The sequence below is a fragment of the Canis aureus genome, chromosome 2, assembly GCF_053574225.1.
Source record: "Canis aureus isolate CA01 chromosome 2, VMU_Caureus_v.1.0, whole genome shotgun sequence".
Classification (NCBI taxonomy): domain Eukaryota; kingdom Metazoa; phylum Chordata; class Mammalia; order Carnivora; family Canidae; genus Canis; species Canis aureus.
This window is the reverse complement of record NC_135612.1, coordinates 67018126-67038208: the sequence shown is the minus strand read 5'-3', so window position 1 is coordinate 67038208 and position 20083 is coordinate 67018126. Positions and strand designations below refer to the sequence as shown.

General features: G+C 39.7%; 1 protein-coding gene across 1 annotated transcript in view; it reads left to right on the top strand.

Annotated features, from left to right (window-relative positions):
* The window catches only part of LOC144301242 (uncharacterized), a 417552-nt gene that overhangs the window by 303828 nt on the left and 93641 nt on the right, over window positions 1–20083 (top strand). The window lies entirely within an intron of this gene.

The following is a 20083-nucleotide window of genomic DNA, read 5'->3' as shown; positions in this document are numbered from 1 at the left end:
CCAGACACAGATGGAAAGTTGATTTATACTTAATGCAGACCTAGATTCAAAGGCCCCCTCCTTAAAGGGATAGCAGCAGGCTAGAGGCATCCCTTTAGGACACTCTGAGACCTCATTAGACTATCATTAAACAGCCAACAAGGCTCTGCTCTGGCAATAGGCTGAGTCCAGAGACACAGATGAAAGGCTTTAGGAATGTTGGATTACAAACCAAAGCATGAGCATCCAGAGGTAGCAGTTTAATGGCAGGATTCCTATGTTCCTGCTCAGAGCCCAGGAGAGAAAATCATCAGAGCACATGGGTTGTGATTTCACTCCTATCTCTTCAGAGCTCTGTAGTGGCTCAAGGAGGGCAACTTGCTGGGAGTTCTTCGTCTTATCCAGGAACCTCTGAGCTTATCCACTGTTCATCCCCAGGGCTCCTTCAACAAGCCGGATTTATTTCCTGTGCTCATCTTGGTTTTCTTATCACAGGCCCCAGAGACTCACTTTCTTTCTGATCTTCCAAATGGCCACCACCATGCACCAGTTTGTTTTCCAGATCAGCTAAATCGGCTCCCTGCTTTTGTGCTGCTAAGGATGAGAGTCCACAGTATCTTTTTTGAATTAAAGATTTTAATGTCTCTTCCTACAAGGAAAAGTTATAGACATAATGAGACTCCCAACAGTAGGGAAGTAACTAAAGTCCTAGAATTTTAGACTTCTTAAGAGTTTAGTTTTTGATCTTTGGACCCTGTCTTGATTCTGGGGTGTTTCTGGCAGTCCCCAGGATGTGACACTGTTTATCTTGCCTAAGTTGTACGAAATCCTCTACCACTTTTTCACTCCTGAAACTCGCCCCATATTCTTAAAGCAAAATAAGCAGCTCACTGTTCCTTGACCTTGCCCACAGCCTGTTTCAAACTTCTATGCCTGTATTTGCTTTAAACGTCTTTGTTTGAAACCCAGCTTCTTCTTTTGAAGAAGCTTCCCGTTCTTTCCTCCCATTTTCCCATCTATATGGAAGAATCCATAAGTACCTGTCATGAGTAAGCTCAAAGCATGTGCTTACCCTCCACCAGAGGACAATTACATTACTCAGGACTGGGACTTTAATTAACAGAACCTAACATGATGTCTGGTACACCATACGTTCCTCCTTTTAAAGAGTAAATGGATATCCTCTAAGACTGATGAATCACTGACCTCTACCTCTAAAATCAATAATACATATGTTAGTTAAGTCAATTTAAATAAAATTTAAATATATATATATATTCAAAAAAAGTAAATGGATTGTGTCTTTGTGTAACTTTCAAGTTTTCTCATGACTCCAAAATGACTTAGTTTTATCAGATCAGCACTGGACTTGGGCACTCAGGTTTGAGCGTCATCTACTAGCTGAATGACTGTGAGGATTTTCTTAAATTTCTCTGAGCCTTAGTATACTCACTTAGGAAGTAGAAAACATCATACCTCCTTCAAAGTTTATTTTATTTTTTTTCAGTAGAGGGCAAATGGGGAATACATTTGAGAGTTTACTTCTAGAAATGTTATCTATTTGTGTAATTTCTAAGACCAGCCCCAATCTGCAGTTAAAATTTCAAAAGAGAAACTACAGAGTCTTGTGTGTTATTCCCAGAGGCTGGACAGTGTTTAGCAAAATTACCTCTCAGTTTGGGGCTCATCACCATAGCACTGGACATGCACAGTACAAAATCAGAGTCTTGATTTGTCTGCATGCTGAGTCAGGGCAGAGAAGGGTACATGAGGTGCCACTTCATTTGTAAGAGGAGTAAAGGTCTTTAGAATCACGGGTTGCTTGCATCACCATTCATTTTTGATCTTCAAATTATTAGAATTGACTCAAACTTTATCCACTGGATTGTTGCACTTGCCCAGTTCATTGTTAAGATTCTCAGGATGCTTTAGAACAGGATGGCTCTGTTCCCCATGCAACATGCTTGACCACAGTGCTCCGGGCTTTGGGTCCCAAGACTCTGGTTCTCCAGGCCATTCTTCTCCAAACCCCACTTCCTCATAGGCACCATGTATAAAGGGATCCACCAGATTTCCAATGGCATTTTCCTTCCACCCCTGGCTCCCTATAAAAATTCTGAATCAGTTACACACACACACACACATACACAAACACACACACACACACCACATTCTTCTTGTTTTTCCCAATGGTCCATGAAATATCAGATAGTAATTTGGAAGGACCCAGAAGCTGGCAAGCAAAAAGGCTTTATCCTTTCCTCTCCTTCCATTCTTCTCTGCTATAAACATCCATAGAGACCTGTCCCTCCCATCTTCATCAGGATGCTGAAGTAGGCATCTTGCTACAGGACAAAACACACAAATACCAAATATGAAACCACAAGTTAAGTATTCAGTAGGTCATTGGTGCTCTACATTGATTAATAGTGAGAAATACAATTGATATAGGAAGACAGAAAGTTTGGGTCCACATTTCTAGTTCTTTCTTTCCCTAGGAGACCTACATGAAAAGGCAAGTCGTAATCATAACCTTGCTTAATGTGAATGCAATCAGAACAAAGACCATGAATTAGATTTGGGAGTGTAGTGATATCATAAGTTAGTCTGACATCTCCATCTTCCATTTGGAATGCTTTTGCCAAATTGGAATAAAAACGAGTTCTCTTCTCTCCTTTCTTAAAAAGATCCATGGCTTCAAAAACCTCAGTTGGTAAGATCAAGCTCTCAGAAAAGGACGGGTTGAGGAAAACAGTTTAAAAATTTCACCAAATACATTTAAGTGACAGAGTGAATAAGTATTCTAGAAGATATTCACTTGCTTTAGCAAGCCAGATTCATGACAATAAAACCTTGTTCTAATAAATAAACTTCTTCTGGAGGACTTTCCTCCTTGTTCAGAAAATATTGTTGCAGCATTGCAATCCACAAGACTAAATATTTCACCAGCTTTATGTTGTGCCGACTATACCTCTCTCAACTTTTTAAATCAGCTTTTCCTGCCATGATATTTATTGGCTTTTGTACTTGAATTGTGTTTTTGCATTCATTGTTTTCATAAGTCTGAGGACAGTGCCTGGTCATTTCATAAGTCACAAATGTATTGTGGGGCCCTGGTCCTATGTTGGATGGATTTAATTTAATTTAATTTGATTTTTATTTTTTTGAAGGTTTTATTTATTTGAGAGAGAGACAGACAGAGACAGAGAGAGAGTGCACAAGCAGGGGGAGGGGCAAAGAGAGAAGTAGAGAGAGAGAATCCTCGAGCAGACTCCCTGTTGAGTGAGGTCCCCAACTCAGGGCTCTATCCCAGGACTTCAAGATCATTCCCCAAGCAGAAGGCAGACACCTAACTGACTGAGCCAGATGCCTTTGTTGGATGGATTTTAGACAAGGTAGTCCAAAGACATTTCCCTTTGGAGTTAAGTTTGAGCCACGAAGTGAGGGACAGCACCATGTAAAATTAGGGAGAAAGGAATCCCAGGCCATGAGGACAGACATTGTATAAACAGCAAGAAGTCCAGGGCAGAGGGGACTGAGTCAGGGACAGAGGTGCAGGGGGCTAAATCATGTCAGATCTCAGCAGCCGTATGAGGGATTTGGAGTTTGTCCTCTAATCGATCGGTGTCATGACAGATTCCAATGCACTGGATAAGTAGCATGACCTTGAACAGGGCTTCATTCTCTTTTTCTACATTTCCATGCCAGTTTCCAATTTCCAAAAAAGTTTTTCTGTAGATACCTTAATATCTTCATTGAGGCTAGCCCCAATCCTGGGGCCTGGGGCTCAAGGTCTTTGCGAGATAAATTTGCATATCTTGTTTTAACTGGATTAATTTCTAGGCTTAACTCTTGGGAGGACAATCCTTCATTTCCTAGTTCTGCTTCATTTCCTAGTTCTTGGGGAGCATATCATTATTACCTTCCTACCTGTGTACCAAGAACATAATCATGCACACAGGTGCTTTCAGGATCCAGGCCAATGACAACAGCAACAATAGCAACAAAAGATTTAAAAAGAATGCTGCTTGGAGTCCAGGTGTGTTGGAAATGCTAAAAGCAGAAGTCAGACAGAAAACACTCAGCATTCTCAGAGAGGGAGAGTTAGAAATAAACACTTACGTCATCTCTTCCCTTTCCTGCATTGATGCGGTCCAGACGGATGATGGCCCAGCATTTTGGATTTGTCTGGTTTCCTCATTAATTCTCCTCTCATTTCTGTTTTTATTATCTACAATGACAACAGCACACTATCCCTAGGCGGCCTCTAAAGTCATCTAACTGTCATTAGAGCAATAAAGACTCTCATCTTTCTGCACAGTAAACAAATTAAACTGCTCCTTGGTGTCTAAACCTCTTGATTAAAGCATCATTGTCTTATAATTACTACTGTCTTTTGAGAACCTACTGTGTGCTAAGGATAGGTTCATTGCTTTACATGTTATTTCACTTAATCTTTGCAATGACACTTCCAAGCTAAAAATCATTGGCCTGCTACACAGAACTGAAGACTGAGAGCAGTGAAATACTTGCTCCTAATCAAAAGTCAATGTGTAGCCAACCCACAGACCCGTGGACTTCTATGCCAGATCTTCATACTCATACACCTGATGCTCTATCCACATTCATGCTTCTCTGCTACTGTAGACTGTTCTTGGGATTTTCCCTCTCAGTGGCTTTCCCTCCTCACTGACATATATACACACTCACATTTGCTTTCTCTTCTGAGAGCTTGTCTGCAGAATCTTGAGAAGATCCACCTTCTCCCTCCTTTTTTTCACTCTAATCTTTAGAGTCATAGACTATCATTGCTGGAGGGGACCTTGGAGATTATTTTCTCTGCAGGTTTCCAATCTTCAGTCCCCAGGTAGAAGACTTCAAGCTAGTTTCAATATCCAAAAATCTCTACTTAAATCACAGGACTGTTGTTTGATTTGACTACTGAAATATAAAGTTGGACAATAATTATTTGATAAATACAATTTGCTTAGTAGAAAGCGTCACAAGATTTGGCTTCATATTGGGGTAAGAGGGAAAGAAAGAATTCATAAAAAAATTATTGGTTAAAAAAAAAGTCTCAGAAATATCACCGGTTTATTGTTGTGTTCTCTTTTATAGAAGACTCAGCAGATGTCCATTGGGAGGAAAAGTGAATACCAATTAAGCTTCACTGGTTTGGAAGAGATTTTAAAGCTTATGTTGTCCAACTATGATACATTTCTAGCAAGTGGTAGGCCAGCCATTGGTGGAGTATTATTGCTATTCCAAGCACCCTCTTCCAATTTAATAGCACTGAGTGCTAAACGTTTGTGATTTTCTGTAGTTTTTGCCCTTCTGTTCAAATCCTCTGGAGCTCCACACAATGGTTTTCTTCACTCCCGTAAGTGATGCCTTTTAAGCATGGAGATATAACAGCTGTGGACCCGCTGCTAGATATGCTAGTATCAGCAAAGTGATTATTGACCCTTCCAGTTCCCTATGCAGACCATGATCAGTAAGTCAATTGCTTCCCTCAACAATGCCCATAGGGCCTTGGCTCTTTGTTTTCTGCTTCAGCCTCATGCCCTAAAATTACAGATATATATAGCTATCTGAGCATTTGCTTATTGCTTAGTACCCCTTCCTTCAAGAATATTCTCTTTCTTATTTTTCCCCCAGATTTGTCTCCTCTGGAAATCTTTCCATCACCTTCCCCCCAAAGAAAAACTAGATAAGTCTCTCTAATCCCTGGTTGCACTCAATCTCAAGTGTTTCCTTGCCTGTAACACTCATTTGTGATTAACCATTTATTTTTCTCTTCTCACCAGGACTGTGGGATCCAGCCTTAAAGCCTAGTTAGCACTTGATAGAGACTTAAATAGATGCTCTGCGAAATGAGTGAATGAATGTATGAAAAAAAATGAATGAATGAATACATGGTATGGGATGTTCCTGTGCTTGTCCAAGTGCATTCATTAACCCCTCAACTTATATTCTCTCTTTATCATGGCAGTAGGTAGGTGGAGAGTTGAGAAGGAAGGCAGATGGGGCTCGGGAGGAAATAACAGGGAAGAGTAACCAGGAAAGAGATAAACACATCAGAATCAGAATTTTATGGGTGAGGAAACTGAGGCTCAGAGTAACTAAGTCATATGGTGGAGACTGGAATCTCATTTCATGGGTTCTGGCTCTGCCCTTTTTTCTTGTATCTTGTGAATATTGCAGCAAGTACATTTTTAACACAGAGACAAAAACACACTGGCTCATTTCCAAGACAATAGCCTCATCATCAGAGTCGAAGGGTCATTGGTTGAAATTTTAAAAATTAGTTCTGATTTAAATCCAGTCTCTCACTTAGAGCAATGACTCAGGCTAATTTTGTGGGCGGCATGTTTTACTTTGAGATTTCTCATCCGATCTGTTCCCTGTTCTCCTAGATTACATAAGGCTAAAATGAATTCCGTGACTAGATCCCAACTCCCTAGGGACCAAAATAATCACTGTTCTGTTTTCCATGGGAGATGAAGATATATATTAGGATTTTAACATTTTTTGAACATCTACTTTAAAAACAAGAGACATCCGCAGCAGGTGGGGCTTGCAAATGATATTTCTAATCAGATATTCATCCAGAAAGTAATTAACTTTAGGAAAGTATCTTCCCTGTAAGGCCTCAGAGACTTGTAAAAAGACTTCCTCACTCTCGACTCTCTCTGAACACACTTTGTTTTTGCCTCGCTCTGTGTTCCAGAGTCCAAAGAGAAGATGAGAGGCAAGTCCTGCTGATAAGAACGCTATCACATTATGGTGTCTCAGAGCTGCGAGGCAAGAAGTCTGTCTTCCACTTGTCCCTCTCCACCCCAATCCCAGCACCCTCAAGATGGTGCTTTCTCATGTTTTGTAAATTGCTGACGGCTCTGCCAGGTTCTTCGGTTTCATCTGGCTCATTGCCTTGGCTTCTTTGTCACTCCTTTTAGGAAATCCAAGGGAGAAAGAGCTAAGAATCTGTGTTTTGAATTCAGATAGAAATGAGTTCAAACCCTGGGTCTGCTACTTCTGAGCTATGTATGTGTGGCTTAGTTGTGACCTCCTTCTGAGTCTCAGTTTCTTACCTCTGCCTGGACTGTTATAGGACTTTTGAGATGATTCATTGAAAAGGTTGCAAGAAAGCATTCAGCTTGGTGCCTGCTTCCTAGAAGTTGCTAAGGAGTGCATTTATTCCCTGCCCTATGTACATTCTCTCTTTTTTTGGTAAAAGAAAGTTTGGATATAGTTTGGCTAGGATATTAGCTTCTCAGGACTGCTGTTCAAAAGTCCCACAAAATGGGTGTCCTGAAACAACAAAAATTGATTGTCTCACAGTTCTAGAGGCCAGAAGTCCTAAATCAAGGTGTTAGCAGGGATGTGCTCCCTTTAAAGCCTTTAAAGAAATTCTTCCTTTCCTCTTCCTAGCTTCTGGTAGTTTGCCAGAAATCATTGACATTCCTGGGCTTGCGGTTGCGTCAACTCCAGTACCTACTTTTATTGTCACATGACACCTTCCCTGTGTCTCTCTGTCTTCACATAACAGTCTTCTTACAGGGGCCCTAGTCATATTGGATTAGGGGTTCACTCTACACCTATATAACCTCATCTAAACTAAATAACACCTGCAATGACCCTGTTTCCAAATAAGGTCACATTCCAAAGTGCTAAGGAGTTAGGACTTCAACATATCCTTTTTTTTTTTTTTTTTTTTTTGGTGGTGGTGGTGGGGGGTAGGTGGACAGCACAATTCAACCCATAACAAGTTAGTACTGAATTTTATGCTAAAATACTCTAGTCTCTTTAGTCAATATATCATAGACTTCTGTTTAGATTAGACTAGATTCCTCTATTGGAGAAGTCCAATCCTAGAATAGCAGCCTTAGAACTGAAAGGAAATATGCTGTTTATTTTGCTTCTTCCCTCTTCAAGTCCCTTCCCTCCATCTTTCCCTTTATTCTAAGCCTCCTGAGCCACCCTTCTCACCATATCTAATCCATTACTCTTGCAGCAGCCAGAATTCTCTCTCTGTCCTCCTCCTTTTAGAACAGTCATGTGTCTCCATCATCTTGTTCTTTATATGTCAAACCCCTCACGTTGGCATAAATTGTCCTTCAGTACCTGATCCCTACCTGCCTCTGGGGTAGCTACTTGTCATGGTTTGTTCCAGACAGCTCCCAGTTTCAGCACTGAAATTACTGCATCCTGAGAAACCCCTCAGTTCTGGATAAACTAGGGCAGCTGGTCACTCTGCTATCTCTCTATGGTTTTAGATACTCTCTAGCTATTACAGATTTCATTCAGTCTTGCTAATTACATATTGCTCTGTCATTAATTGTTTACTTATGGACCTCTCCTGCTAAATTACATGTTTCTTAAGAATTTTAGATCCAGATAAATCTGAGTTTGAAATTCAACTCTGCTGACATTAGAATGCGTATTCCATTAAGCATCAATTTCTTCAAAAGCAAAAGGGGCACAAAATGATTTATCCTTTGGTTGTTGTGAGGGCAAATTAGCTATTATGAATAAACTACCTGGCAAATGTCTGATATATACTAGGTATTGCATAAATTGTAGATAGCTTTCATTGGTGGATATGTCAGTATACTCCAGAGTACCTGTGTTCAGTAAATGCTTTTGAAAGAAAGCTCAAGGCTACAGAACTCAAATCTCTTGAGCCATGATCTTTCTGTCCTGCCATTTTCTCTCTCTGACTTAAAAATAAATCCATTCTTTCAGAGGTTAGCCTTGCTAAGAACTTGGCTGGAAGCCTTGTCAAGTAATGTAGAAAATGACAGATGTATTTCCTATGGACCTTTTACTACTAGAATTTTCCATGTGTCAATACTTTCCTACCCTCCAGTGATTTTGATCTGGTTGGATTCAGCGAGTGATCCTTGAAGGGAAAACAGAAAACTGAAAAGACCTTGAAGCCTTTCTTGTTCTCCAGTTGCCATGAACTCAAAACATAAATTCATTTAAAATTTGTGTGACATCATTGACTGAATGAGGAGTCATTTAAAGCCTTTTCCTCCATATCAGCCCCCAAAGAAAACAGTTGTGTTTTATTGAGCCTGATGGTGTTCAAGTTATGAGAATGAGCGAAGGTGTCTCCCACTCAGGAGAATAGAAAAGAAAATCCTAATTGTGGTCAAAAGGATATCACTGGCTCCTGGTTTCTCTGAGATACTCACTGTGGAGGCCACTGGTTCTTTTCATCTAGTGGGTATTTGATGTCATGAAGAGATTAATAATTCACAGAATCTGGGCAGTACTTTTCCACTGAGGGCTGTGTTTAGGGAAGAGCAGAAGTGCTGGCAAAAACCCGAGGGCTCCTGACAAGGTCAGATGCCTTATGCTTCAGCAAGTGTTCTGAATCCTCAGTAACCTCTTCCGTCTGTGGCTGACACATAGAAAAGCAAGGATTCTTGAAGGAGTTTTAGTTTTCTTGGCTGAGGTTAAAGTGAATTCAATCAAACAGACCTGTAAGAGACGGCATGTCAACAACAGCAACAATGAAATGTAAATAAAATGTTAATTATCCCAATAGTAGTAATTTCCAAATAGTAGTAATTCAAGAGATGTTATGAAATTATATGAGACTAATTGTTATAGGTGATGAGAGAGTTGGGAGTATCCACGGGAAGATGAGGCATGATCTATTAATACTACTATTACTAGTGCTCAGTTTAATTATTCCTGTCTACCATTTTTTTTAAGTTCTAAGAATTCTTCATCACATGTGACATCTTTTTTGATATTTACACTGATTCTAGGAGAAAGACAATTTTAACCCCATCTTACAAATGAGTGAACAGGCTGAGACAGTCAACTGGGCTTTCCTAAGGCATAAGGATGGTAAAAGGTGTTTGACCTTAGGGTAATTATTTCCAGACACCACTTTTTACATGTGCTATATCACCAGTAATAATAAAAAAAAATTAATGATTATGAAGAGTATTCTTAACATTTTGCAGGGACTTAAGAGTTTTTGAGACCATTGCTACTCCCCACCCGCTTACTTCTCACAGCAGTCCTGTGCATGAACAGTTTGGGGGTTACTATCTCTACCTGGAAAATGCAGAACTTGAATTGGAGGGAGCTTATGTGGTTCCTAAGGTCCACAAGGTCCTAAGGCTGGCTTTGTGACTTGTGCTTTAGAAGACAAAGGGTCTCATACCAATGGCGGCTGCCATTTTTGAGTCCAACCTGAGTCAAAGGAAATGAGGCTGGAAACTGGTCTGAACTTGATATTTTACTTCACTATCTTTAAAACTATATTGTCAGGTCCACAAGGCTTCTTGGCAGCAAGATTCTCACTTACCAGACTTCCAATGGCAGTGATGAGAGCTGCCATCTTTTGTTCTTGTCCATTTTCAAACTCTGGTGATATAGCCTCCTGGCAATTCTGTGATCTTCCCAATGACTTTTAAATAATCATACAGAGTCAGGTTCTGTCACTCTTTGTAGCTGAGAGTGCTACTGGTATAGCATTCTGCCAATGCTGTGTGCAAAACAGCTTCACAGTGTTGCTACATATTCCGTCTTTAAGTAACCATAGTTCTGGTCCAACCATATGTTGTCAAAGTATAACCCATAATTTCTACCCTTTTGCTAAACCATTATTTCAATGATGCTTTGAATTTTCATGCAACTAGTAAAGATGGCTGTTGTAACTCCCTAGAGAGCTGGTTTTAGATTTGCCTCACAGAGGGGAGAGGATCATAATGAATATGAAAAAGGGGGGTGACAGGTCAGGGGAAGCTTTGGTTGAAGTGCCTTATTCAATGCATTTAATTTTTCTTCTTGTAACCTTCCCCAACTTCTATCTTCATCTTTCTCTTTCTCTTTCTCTTCCCACTCTTTTGTCCTCCCTTAAGCAGAGGACAAAGGGTATTTGAGGGGTATTTGGCTCTACTGAAATCTAAACATTAATTTCAGGCCCTTTTGCTCTGAGCTTGCACTGTGATGTTTATCATGCTGACACATACATCACCTCATTTAATCTCCTCAAATATTTTGGAAGGAGAAATTATGATATCTCTATTACGGGAAGAAAGAGGGAGAGAGAAACTGAAGTTTGGAACTTCAGTTATGTTATGACTTGCTCATGGCAGGATGGCTCCTAAGTATGTTTCCTATGAGGTGGCAAACACTAGTTGAAAGTCAGAACAAATCAGATAGAACAAAGGACTAGGAAACAGACAGCTCTTTGGAACACTTGCTCTGTTACTTACCAACTGTGTGTATCCTGGGCCAGTTATTCAAATCCTTTCTTAGGCAACACCATGGGAGTGTGGGAATGTGAAGGTTGGACACTCAGTGGAAGATAAATAGAATTCAGGCACTTCACTTGAAATGTCTTTTTGCCCCACATTCAGTTCGCACCCCCCACCTCCAGACCACAGCATGCCTCTTGTGATATCTTTGGGAGGCATGAGATGAGCTTTCTTACCCAGCATGTGAAGATGCTTGGGTCCCAGATGGCTTTTGCCACCAGCCAGATGGCCTCTGCATATTGTAAAGATGTGCCACTAGTTCTCTTTTTATGAAGGCTCAAGTTACCTAGGCAGTTTCTGACCATATTTCTTTGTACAGAAAGTTGGACTACTCATTACAAAATTGGATGGGGCTAGCTGGAGTATGGTATATTTTAATACTGTACCTCAATTTTGCCTGTAGGCAATGAAATCTGGGGAGTCAAGGGTTGCACCTCTGCCCTGGGAGAATCACTCACTAAATTATAGGACTTTTTTTACTCAATTTTCTCTTTAGACAGATAAAGTGAATCTCTATGGTGTCAGATACAGTTGAGGTAAATTCTTGGTTTTTCTACTTATTAATGTACTTAGCCAGCTTACCCAACCACCCTACACCTCAGTTTCTTCTTCCAAACTGAGGACAATATTCTAAGACCTCAGGTGGTTGTCAAGATTACACAAGAAGATTCCTTAAAAGAATTATCTCTGTGCCTGCATGACACAGAGCGACTCTTCAATAAATATTCACTGCTAATATGCTCAGTGCCTAAGACACAGTAGTTGATGATAAATAGCAATCCCATTTCCCACTGGTTAGTATTTGTTCTGTCATTGCTTCAGGTGACATAATACATGGGTGAAGTACCACGATAGCTTTTATTATAAAATTGGCAAATTCACTCACCTGAATCAAGCTTCTTTATTAAGGAACTTGATTGGCAGGGATAAGAATTGTATATGCTATCTTCACGCACACACAAAAAATACTAAGTCTACCACTGGGTTTTCCAAGTAAAAAATATTGAGAAGTAGACAGCTTTTCTCCCCTTACTTTTAAAGTAGAATTTCCATGTGTTTTTGATATAACAGGAGTGAGAAGAAGGTACAGGAGAAGGTAAGATGCTTGAGAGGCATTTTACTGTGCATCAAGAGATGAATTTTACTACTTATTCTAAAATTTATCTGCTTTTGGTGTGGAAGCTCAGTCTCCCCGGTTAGACCACAAATTCTATTAAGGTACCAGTTATGATTGAGCTCTCTTTGTGTTTCTTGTGTGTACATGGGCACCATGTAAAGTATCCCATTACTCTAGCTATCCTTTGCACTTCCCAGTTCATGCCTCTGTATCTTTGTTTTCTCTGCTGGGAACAAGTTCCTATGGACTGTGTAGCTCATTTCTCAAGACTAAGTTTAAATGTCATCTCCTCTGGAAGGGGGCTGCTTGAGCACATGTGAGGCTAGTTTAAATTTGCCTTCTTTATCCCCTTGGTATTTCTTGGACGGGAAGCAGAACTGCTCACTGTCACCTCAGCCAGAGAATGAGAGCTCAGATCATTCTGACACAGCCAGCAGAAGCAATATCATTAATACTCTCAGACAAGAGGTATCTGGATATTTTTTAAGGTATTCATTTGGCCAAATCATCTTGATCCTATCTTTCAAGATATTCAAATATTGGTGTCTGGGCTACCAGTTACAAGGAAAAGAAACGTGTGGCTTTGGAAGCAGAGGAACCAGGATTTGGCTCTTGGTTCCCACCACTTATTAGTTGTGTGAAAACTGAATCTCAATTTTCTAATTTTTTTAAAAAAAGAATGTAATGAAATCTATTTTGAAGGTCTGATGTATGATTGACTAAGATAATGCAGGTCAAGGATCAGGCATGTCTCTGGGATCCGGAAGACACTCAATGAACAGTAGTTATCATAATGTTATCTGTATTTGTAGAATATTCTAGGCCCCCTTTCTGAGAAACTGCAGTTTAGTTCCCATTATTCACACACAAAACCTCTTCATGCAAGATGATCCTAAACGTAGGTTATTAAAGAAACAGTCCATCTGCATATACCATTCCATCTTTCTGGTAATAATAACTTGTGCCAAATGCAAGGATTACATTTCTGGAAAATGCTATGGTTGGTAAAGATTATTACTAGCATAATCAAGAGATAACAAAAATATAAGTTTAAGGGATAAACAATAAAAATGGCATTACATGTATTCCAAGAGCAAATAAATGTTAGGGAGGACATCTAACTCCAAGACACAATAAACACAATTGATCTGTCAAGATTAAAATCTTGCTGTTCCTCTTACAGACCCTGCTTTATCACAATCAAACTGGTGAAGAAACAGAAGCAGCAAGGCAGAGTGTAAGGTCCATTATGTGTTTCATTTTCTCCATGACATCTATTAAGAGCATATTGGGTGAACAATTTGAATGATTCCTTACTATTATTTTTGTTATGAATTCTAAAGAATCAATGTTGGGTTTGGTTATTTTGTTAGTATCATGACAGGGACAGTCATACTTCAGGAAGATACACACAAGTGAGGTACAAGGGAAGAATAAAAATAAGTAGTATTCTCTTTTCTTGGTTTTATTTGGACTAATTATAGACTTAAATAAAAGTTGCAAAAATAGTACAAAAATTCCCTTGTAGGCTTGACCCTACTTTCCCCAAAGTTAACAAGGTTAACATATTATGTAACTAAAATGGGATTATCTAAACCAGGAATTCACATTGTGCAATCTTATTACCTAAAGTACTAACTCTCTTCAAAATCCACCAGTTTTTCCAAGTGTTCTTTTTCTCCCTTGATATCCAATTCAAGACCCCATAATGCATATCTCCCTTATTATATGCCCTTAGCTCCCTCCCCTCTGTAACAGTTCCTTGTCTTTTCTCCTCATTCATGAGCGTGGCACTTCTAAAGAGCACAGATTGGTTATTTTGTAGATGATCCTTCAATTTGGATGTGTGCCAGGAATGGATTTGTTTTCTTATCAATGGTTATGCATTTTTACCTAGAGTGCTGCAAAAGTGCTGTTGTGTCTCCTGTATACCTTATCAAAGAGTTCATGATGTCAGTGTCTTATAGCTAGTGATGCTTACCTTGATCCCTTGGTGAAGATAATGTCTGTCAAGTTTCTCCATTGTAAATGACTATCTTTTCTTTTGCTGTTAAATATTTGGGTGAGATGTCCTGAGATTATGGAAATTGTGATTCTCCTCAAACTCTTATCCTTTGGCCTGTGGATCTTAGTTGCAATGCTTTTTACTGTGGTGTTTGCCTACCGGTGATTCTAGACTTCTTTCTATTCTCTTCCATTTAATAACTGGGATTCTATTGTGTGGAAGAGCTCTCTCATTGATTGATTGATTTCATTAAATCAATAGAGCTCATGGGTATTTATGCCATTCTATGGGTTAAAATTCAATACTACCATTATTATCTTGTAGACAGAAGCACTCTTTTCACAGTTGCCCTAGTCACATTGGAAAGAATACAAGAAAGGATGGTTGGAGGTTCAGTATAAGTTGAGCCTTCTCTTCCGTTATGCATTGAAATATCTATATTCGCATATTGGATCTACTTGTGGATACTGAAATAGAGAACAGAGCATACAAATATGAGAGACAGAGATGGAGGCATACACACTCACACACACATACACAGAGCACCAAAGGGCCACCTGGAACCCAGAAGGAGGGAGAACAGGGTCGACTCCATCTAAAACTGCTTACTGAATTGAGACATGCATCAGAGACCATTTATGCTATCCTGGAGTACGGAGGGCCAAAATTTACTAAATTAATCTGAAAAAAAAAACCCATTTATCCTTCAGCAAAAAATATGTAGCAGACAGCAATGACCAATCCTTGGGGGTTCCTTTGTGATGAATTTATATCTGGCCAAATAGACCTTTCATAGATTTTGTCCTTTCAGAATAGATGGGAAGAGGGCTGGCCAGTGACATTGACTGAATCTCTTGTGAACTTATAGAGGAGGGAGGGGTTAAAGAAAACAAGAGACATGTAATACTTTGGAAAGACTCATATATGATGTGGAGCTATGAGAGAGGAAAAATACTCAGTGAAAAATGCTGGATTAGAAACCAGAAATTTAGGCTCTAGTCCTGACTTTGTATCATGGGGCTTAGTTTCCTCATTTAAAAATGACACTATTATATTTGATGGTCTCTGAAATCCCTCTCTTCATCTCTCACATCGTGCTATTCTTGGTTTAATGTTGGTAAAGTAAACGGGTTGTATTAATTTATGAAGAATTCCTAGAGAGTTTAAAGCATTTTAGCCCTAGAGTCTATGAACTGAGTGTGCTTCAAAGAGGACCAAGGCGAGCCACAGGATTTGCCATGCTTAGAAAGGCTCTGGGAATTCCTAAAGACACATGCATGAAGCCACTCTGTACTTGACGTTTCTGTGAAATTGTTCGCATTCAGTTGCTGTTGAGCACATATGCTACAGAGTTTGGTTTAAAGCCTAGCATATGGCAGCTTTGGAATAAAGTTCAAATTCTTGTTAATATCCTTGGCTCATTTGTCTTTCCAGTTCTAGTAAATGACAGAAGAGAGAGTAGAAAACAGGGACTATTCTTGATAGGGGCATTACATCAGTGAAGCCTGCTCTTCAGCTTAGCTGGGGGTTGATGTTTAGCATTCAGAAACTTCATTGGGTTGTTTCCTTGTCTTTGTTGTATCTGTCTGCCTTTGCATCTTTCTTTGTGCTTGTCTTTCTTTCTTTCTTTCTTTCTTTCTTTCTTTCTTTCTTTCTTTCTCTCTTTCTTTCTTTCTCTTTCTTTTCTTTCTTTCTTTCTTTCTTTCTTTCTTTCTTTTTCTTTCTTTCTTTCTTTCTTTCTTTCTTTCTTTCTTTCTTTCTTTCTTTCTTTCTTCTTTCTTTCTTTCTTTTCTTCTTTTTCTGTCTGTCTGTCTGTCTTTATTCTTTGGGTCCTTCATTCCTTTGTCCCTCTGTCACTCCGTCCTTCCCTTATTCCCTTCCTTTCTTTTTTGCTAATAAGTTCCTTGGGGGATAATCTGTGACCACTAGATGAAAAGATAGTTTTATGAGACAAATTTCTATTTACTGGCAAGTCTTGAAAAGAAGAGAGGCCACAGGCAATGTGGCTGTCTCTGGAGCCAGGCCAGAGCTTACTCTCCCTCCACTGAGGGATGGCCTCTCCCGGTGCACACCATCCAGGGAAGGAAGGGAACAAATTGATTTCGCTCAGCAGATCCCAAATCCTCTGAGATTTCCATTTGTGAATTCCTCTCTAGAGAAATTAAAGTTGGAACTGACCCGACAGTCCTTTAGGCTCAGTGACTTTCCAGATTGCTCTCAAAGGTGAACACAATTATTGGAGGTGCCTCGAGGTTGCTGAGGCTGTTGGGTGGATCCGTGGGTCCCCTAGCCCCACTTTGGCCAATGTGGTGGGTTAGTTAAGAGCATGGATGGCAGAGTTGGGTTTGATGGGTGTGATTCTGGTTATCAACTATGAGATCTAAGGCAAGTTAATTAACTTCTCTGTGCCCCAGTTACTCATCTGTAAAATGGAAATAAAATAATACTAATGCTTACCCCATAGGGTTGTGTGGGAATTAAATGAACTAATATATTTTAAAGCACTTATCATAGTGGAAGTCATACAGCAAGTGCTATGGACATCTCTTCTGTTGTTATTAATAGGTCTATGTCATCATCGTCACTGAAATTCTACACACATCAGCTGATGAGAAGGTTTAACTGATAAGAAAATACTTTACAAACCCATAGACATACTCTGGTTTTTTGCTAATGTTACCAGTGCTAAGAATCCCTGTAATGTTGTCAACTACCTCTGCTTGAACATGCCTGGTGATAAAGAGCTATTTCATCAACTTGTATGGCTGCCTGCTTGTTGGTAATAAGCTCTTGCTAATGAGCTAAAAATCTATTTCCTTGTAGCTTCAACCAATGAGCCCTTTTTCTTCCCTCTGGAATCATGCAGAATTAATCTCTTTTACTTCCCTATGACAGCTAGTCTTTCACTTGGCCCAAGAATGAGCTCAACATCATTGATGAGATCCAGTCTCTGCTTACATGCTTCCAATGGGAATGAGCTCACTACCTCCTGAGGCATCTTGTCTGGCTGTCGGTGTAGGGGCCAAGGGCAGGCTGCCCAAAATGTACCACTTTGGCATATTGATTATTTTAAATAAAAGTTACTTAAGAGGCAATCTATGCAAGAAGGACACTCAGACCCTCTGTCCCTCTGAAAGCAGGAAATAAATCTCCCTTGTAAAAGAGGCCCTCCTTGTACTAGAAGGTAAAGAGAATTCTCATCACCAGAGGTGGGAAACTTGGAGCCTAGAAGGCAGTAAAAACAGCTCTTACTACTTTTTACTAAATTACTATTCAAGCCCAAATTCTGTTTAGAATTCCTTACTAATTGAAGCTCCCAAAGTTAAGTTTTCTTTGTCCTGTCAATTTCTCATAGATTCATTGTCTTTTTGTCTAAAAAGTATAAAAATTGCCTGCTTGGTCATTTCTTTAGGTCTCAGTTTCATTATTGGGCCCCTGTGCACATGTAATTAAATGTTTTTTTTCTTCTGTTAATATCACAGAATTAATGTGAATTAATGTCACATCAATTTAATTATTAGTCCAGTAGAAGAACTTTGAACCAAGGAAAATTTTCTGCTCTCCTTCATTGGCCACCTCTGATGATTAGAAATTCTTCCTTCAGCCAAACTGACTGGCCTCTCCCTGTACTTGCACCCACTGGCTCCCCTAGAGTTGCTTAAAGTTCTAGCTCCCTTTCTCTAAATGGGCTTTATGGTAATGAAAGAGAGGCATTCTTCCTGTCTTCTCCAGGCCAATGGTTCTTTCAATTACTCCTTATGTGAAGAATTTCTCCAGGATTCATCATTTTGTCGGTCTGTCCAAATAAAGCCAAAGTAATGCAGTGCCAGTTTCTCTGGCTCATTCCTAGCCCTGCATTCCTGGAGCCCTCACAGTTTTATGTCACATGAGCTCTCCAGCTTTTCCCTTACCCTTCATCTGTTCTGGTTCTCTCTTGTCAATGTCCACCGTGGAAAACCAATGAGGGTTGTACCCCCTTCTGCTACAGCTGAGTTCAGAACTGATGTCTTAGCAAAGGCTTCTCCAGAAACTTCTTCAGCATTGTGGGGGCTATGAGGCATGTTGCTGCCTCAGAGCATTGAGGCACTTTGAACCCCTTGTGGTGCAGGTGTCACTCAGTCACATTTCCTCCCCTAGGTACCAAAGCAGCGATCCTGTGTCTTGTAGTAAAATGGTGGCCACCTCTCTCTTTTCATGGCTAAGACCATCCATGGGGCTGGGGGACCTCTAACTGCAAAGGACACTGCTTCCTGTCCCTGCTTCCCCCAAATGTACATGCAAAAATATTTTCCTCGTTTTGCTTCTAGGGGTTGCTTCTTGTCACCCTGTCAATCTTCTCATATATATTTAACCCCGTCTGAGCTCCTGCTGGGACCCTTAATACACAGGGCAAGCTGTCCAGGTCTGTCACCATCACATTTCTTCACCTTTGCTTCAACTAAAAATTGATTCACTTTAGTAAGATAATACAAATATAGATTTTGTGTCCAACTTCTTATAGTGACAAGAAAGTTCCAAAAGAGAACTTGAGTGGGGTTGAGCAGGTGGAGGGATGGTCCATGAGAGGGTGAAGTTGGACCTGAGGAGAGTTCACACCAGCAGAGGTGATGAGCTGCCATCTCTGTATCTGGGATTCTGGTGGGTATGTGTCTATACAAATGCTTGGTATAAACTCTCCAGGGATATATAGGCAAAATCTAATGTGATTGCTTTGGGGAATAATTAAAATAATTAAGTTTAAATTAGAACCATTGACTGGGAAGGCTATTTTCCAACAGTGATTTACTCTAATAAAAACAAACAAAAAAAATCAATACTATTTACATAGTGCAATCCCATTCAAATTGCTATACTTAGTTAGCATTCATATCTTACCAAGGTTGACAGTAATTTTTTATTTGTCTGTAATAGTCAAATTGCAACTAGACAATCCAAAAACAATTAATTCCTTCGTTGTATCATTTATTATTTTCCAATTGCATTCATTTTTCTATAATTGGATTAGGTGCAGGTTCTAGACCTTAGCCCTTTTAAAACAACTTCTGAAAATGTGTTATGATTTAAGTTTTCATCCCTAAACACAACTGTCTTTTATATGTGAGATCTTCCTTCGAACAATTCATTTGTTCATCTATTCATAAAGAAAAATATATGAAACATACAAAGTGTGCAAGGCAATAATGTTAGCTGAAATAGGGAATATAAAAAATGAATAAGATATCATCCTTGCCCTCAAAGAATAGCTGGACAACTAGAGGAGAAGCTCCCTTAATATCATGTAGAGTATAATTTGTATTAGGATGATGGCACTAACCAGGTACAATGGAAGTAAATAGAAAGGGGTCACAATATTTTAACTGGGGCATGGGGGACTTCAATAAAAGATTTTCTACAAGACAAAAATCTCAGGGAAGAGTCTTCAAAGAATAAAGTAAGACAGAAACCAAGATCTGGAAGACTGGAAGTCTAGCACACAATGAAAATTGGCAGGTGTGTTGGTACTGATGAAGAATGTAGTACTTGGAAAGAGTACCATGCAGCTTTTCAAGATAGCAAAAGGCATTCAGAGATCAGCTTTCAGGAGTTTGTCCCCTGCCCTTATCTGATGAGGTGACTCTGAGAAATTTGGAGCATAAGAGTGATACGGTCAGAGCTCAGCTTCTGCATTCTCCTTATGCATCTCTGGTTTTGTGCTAT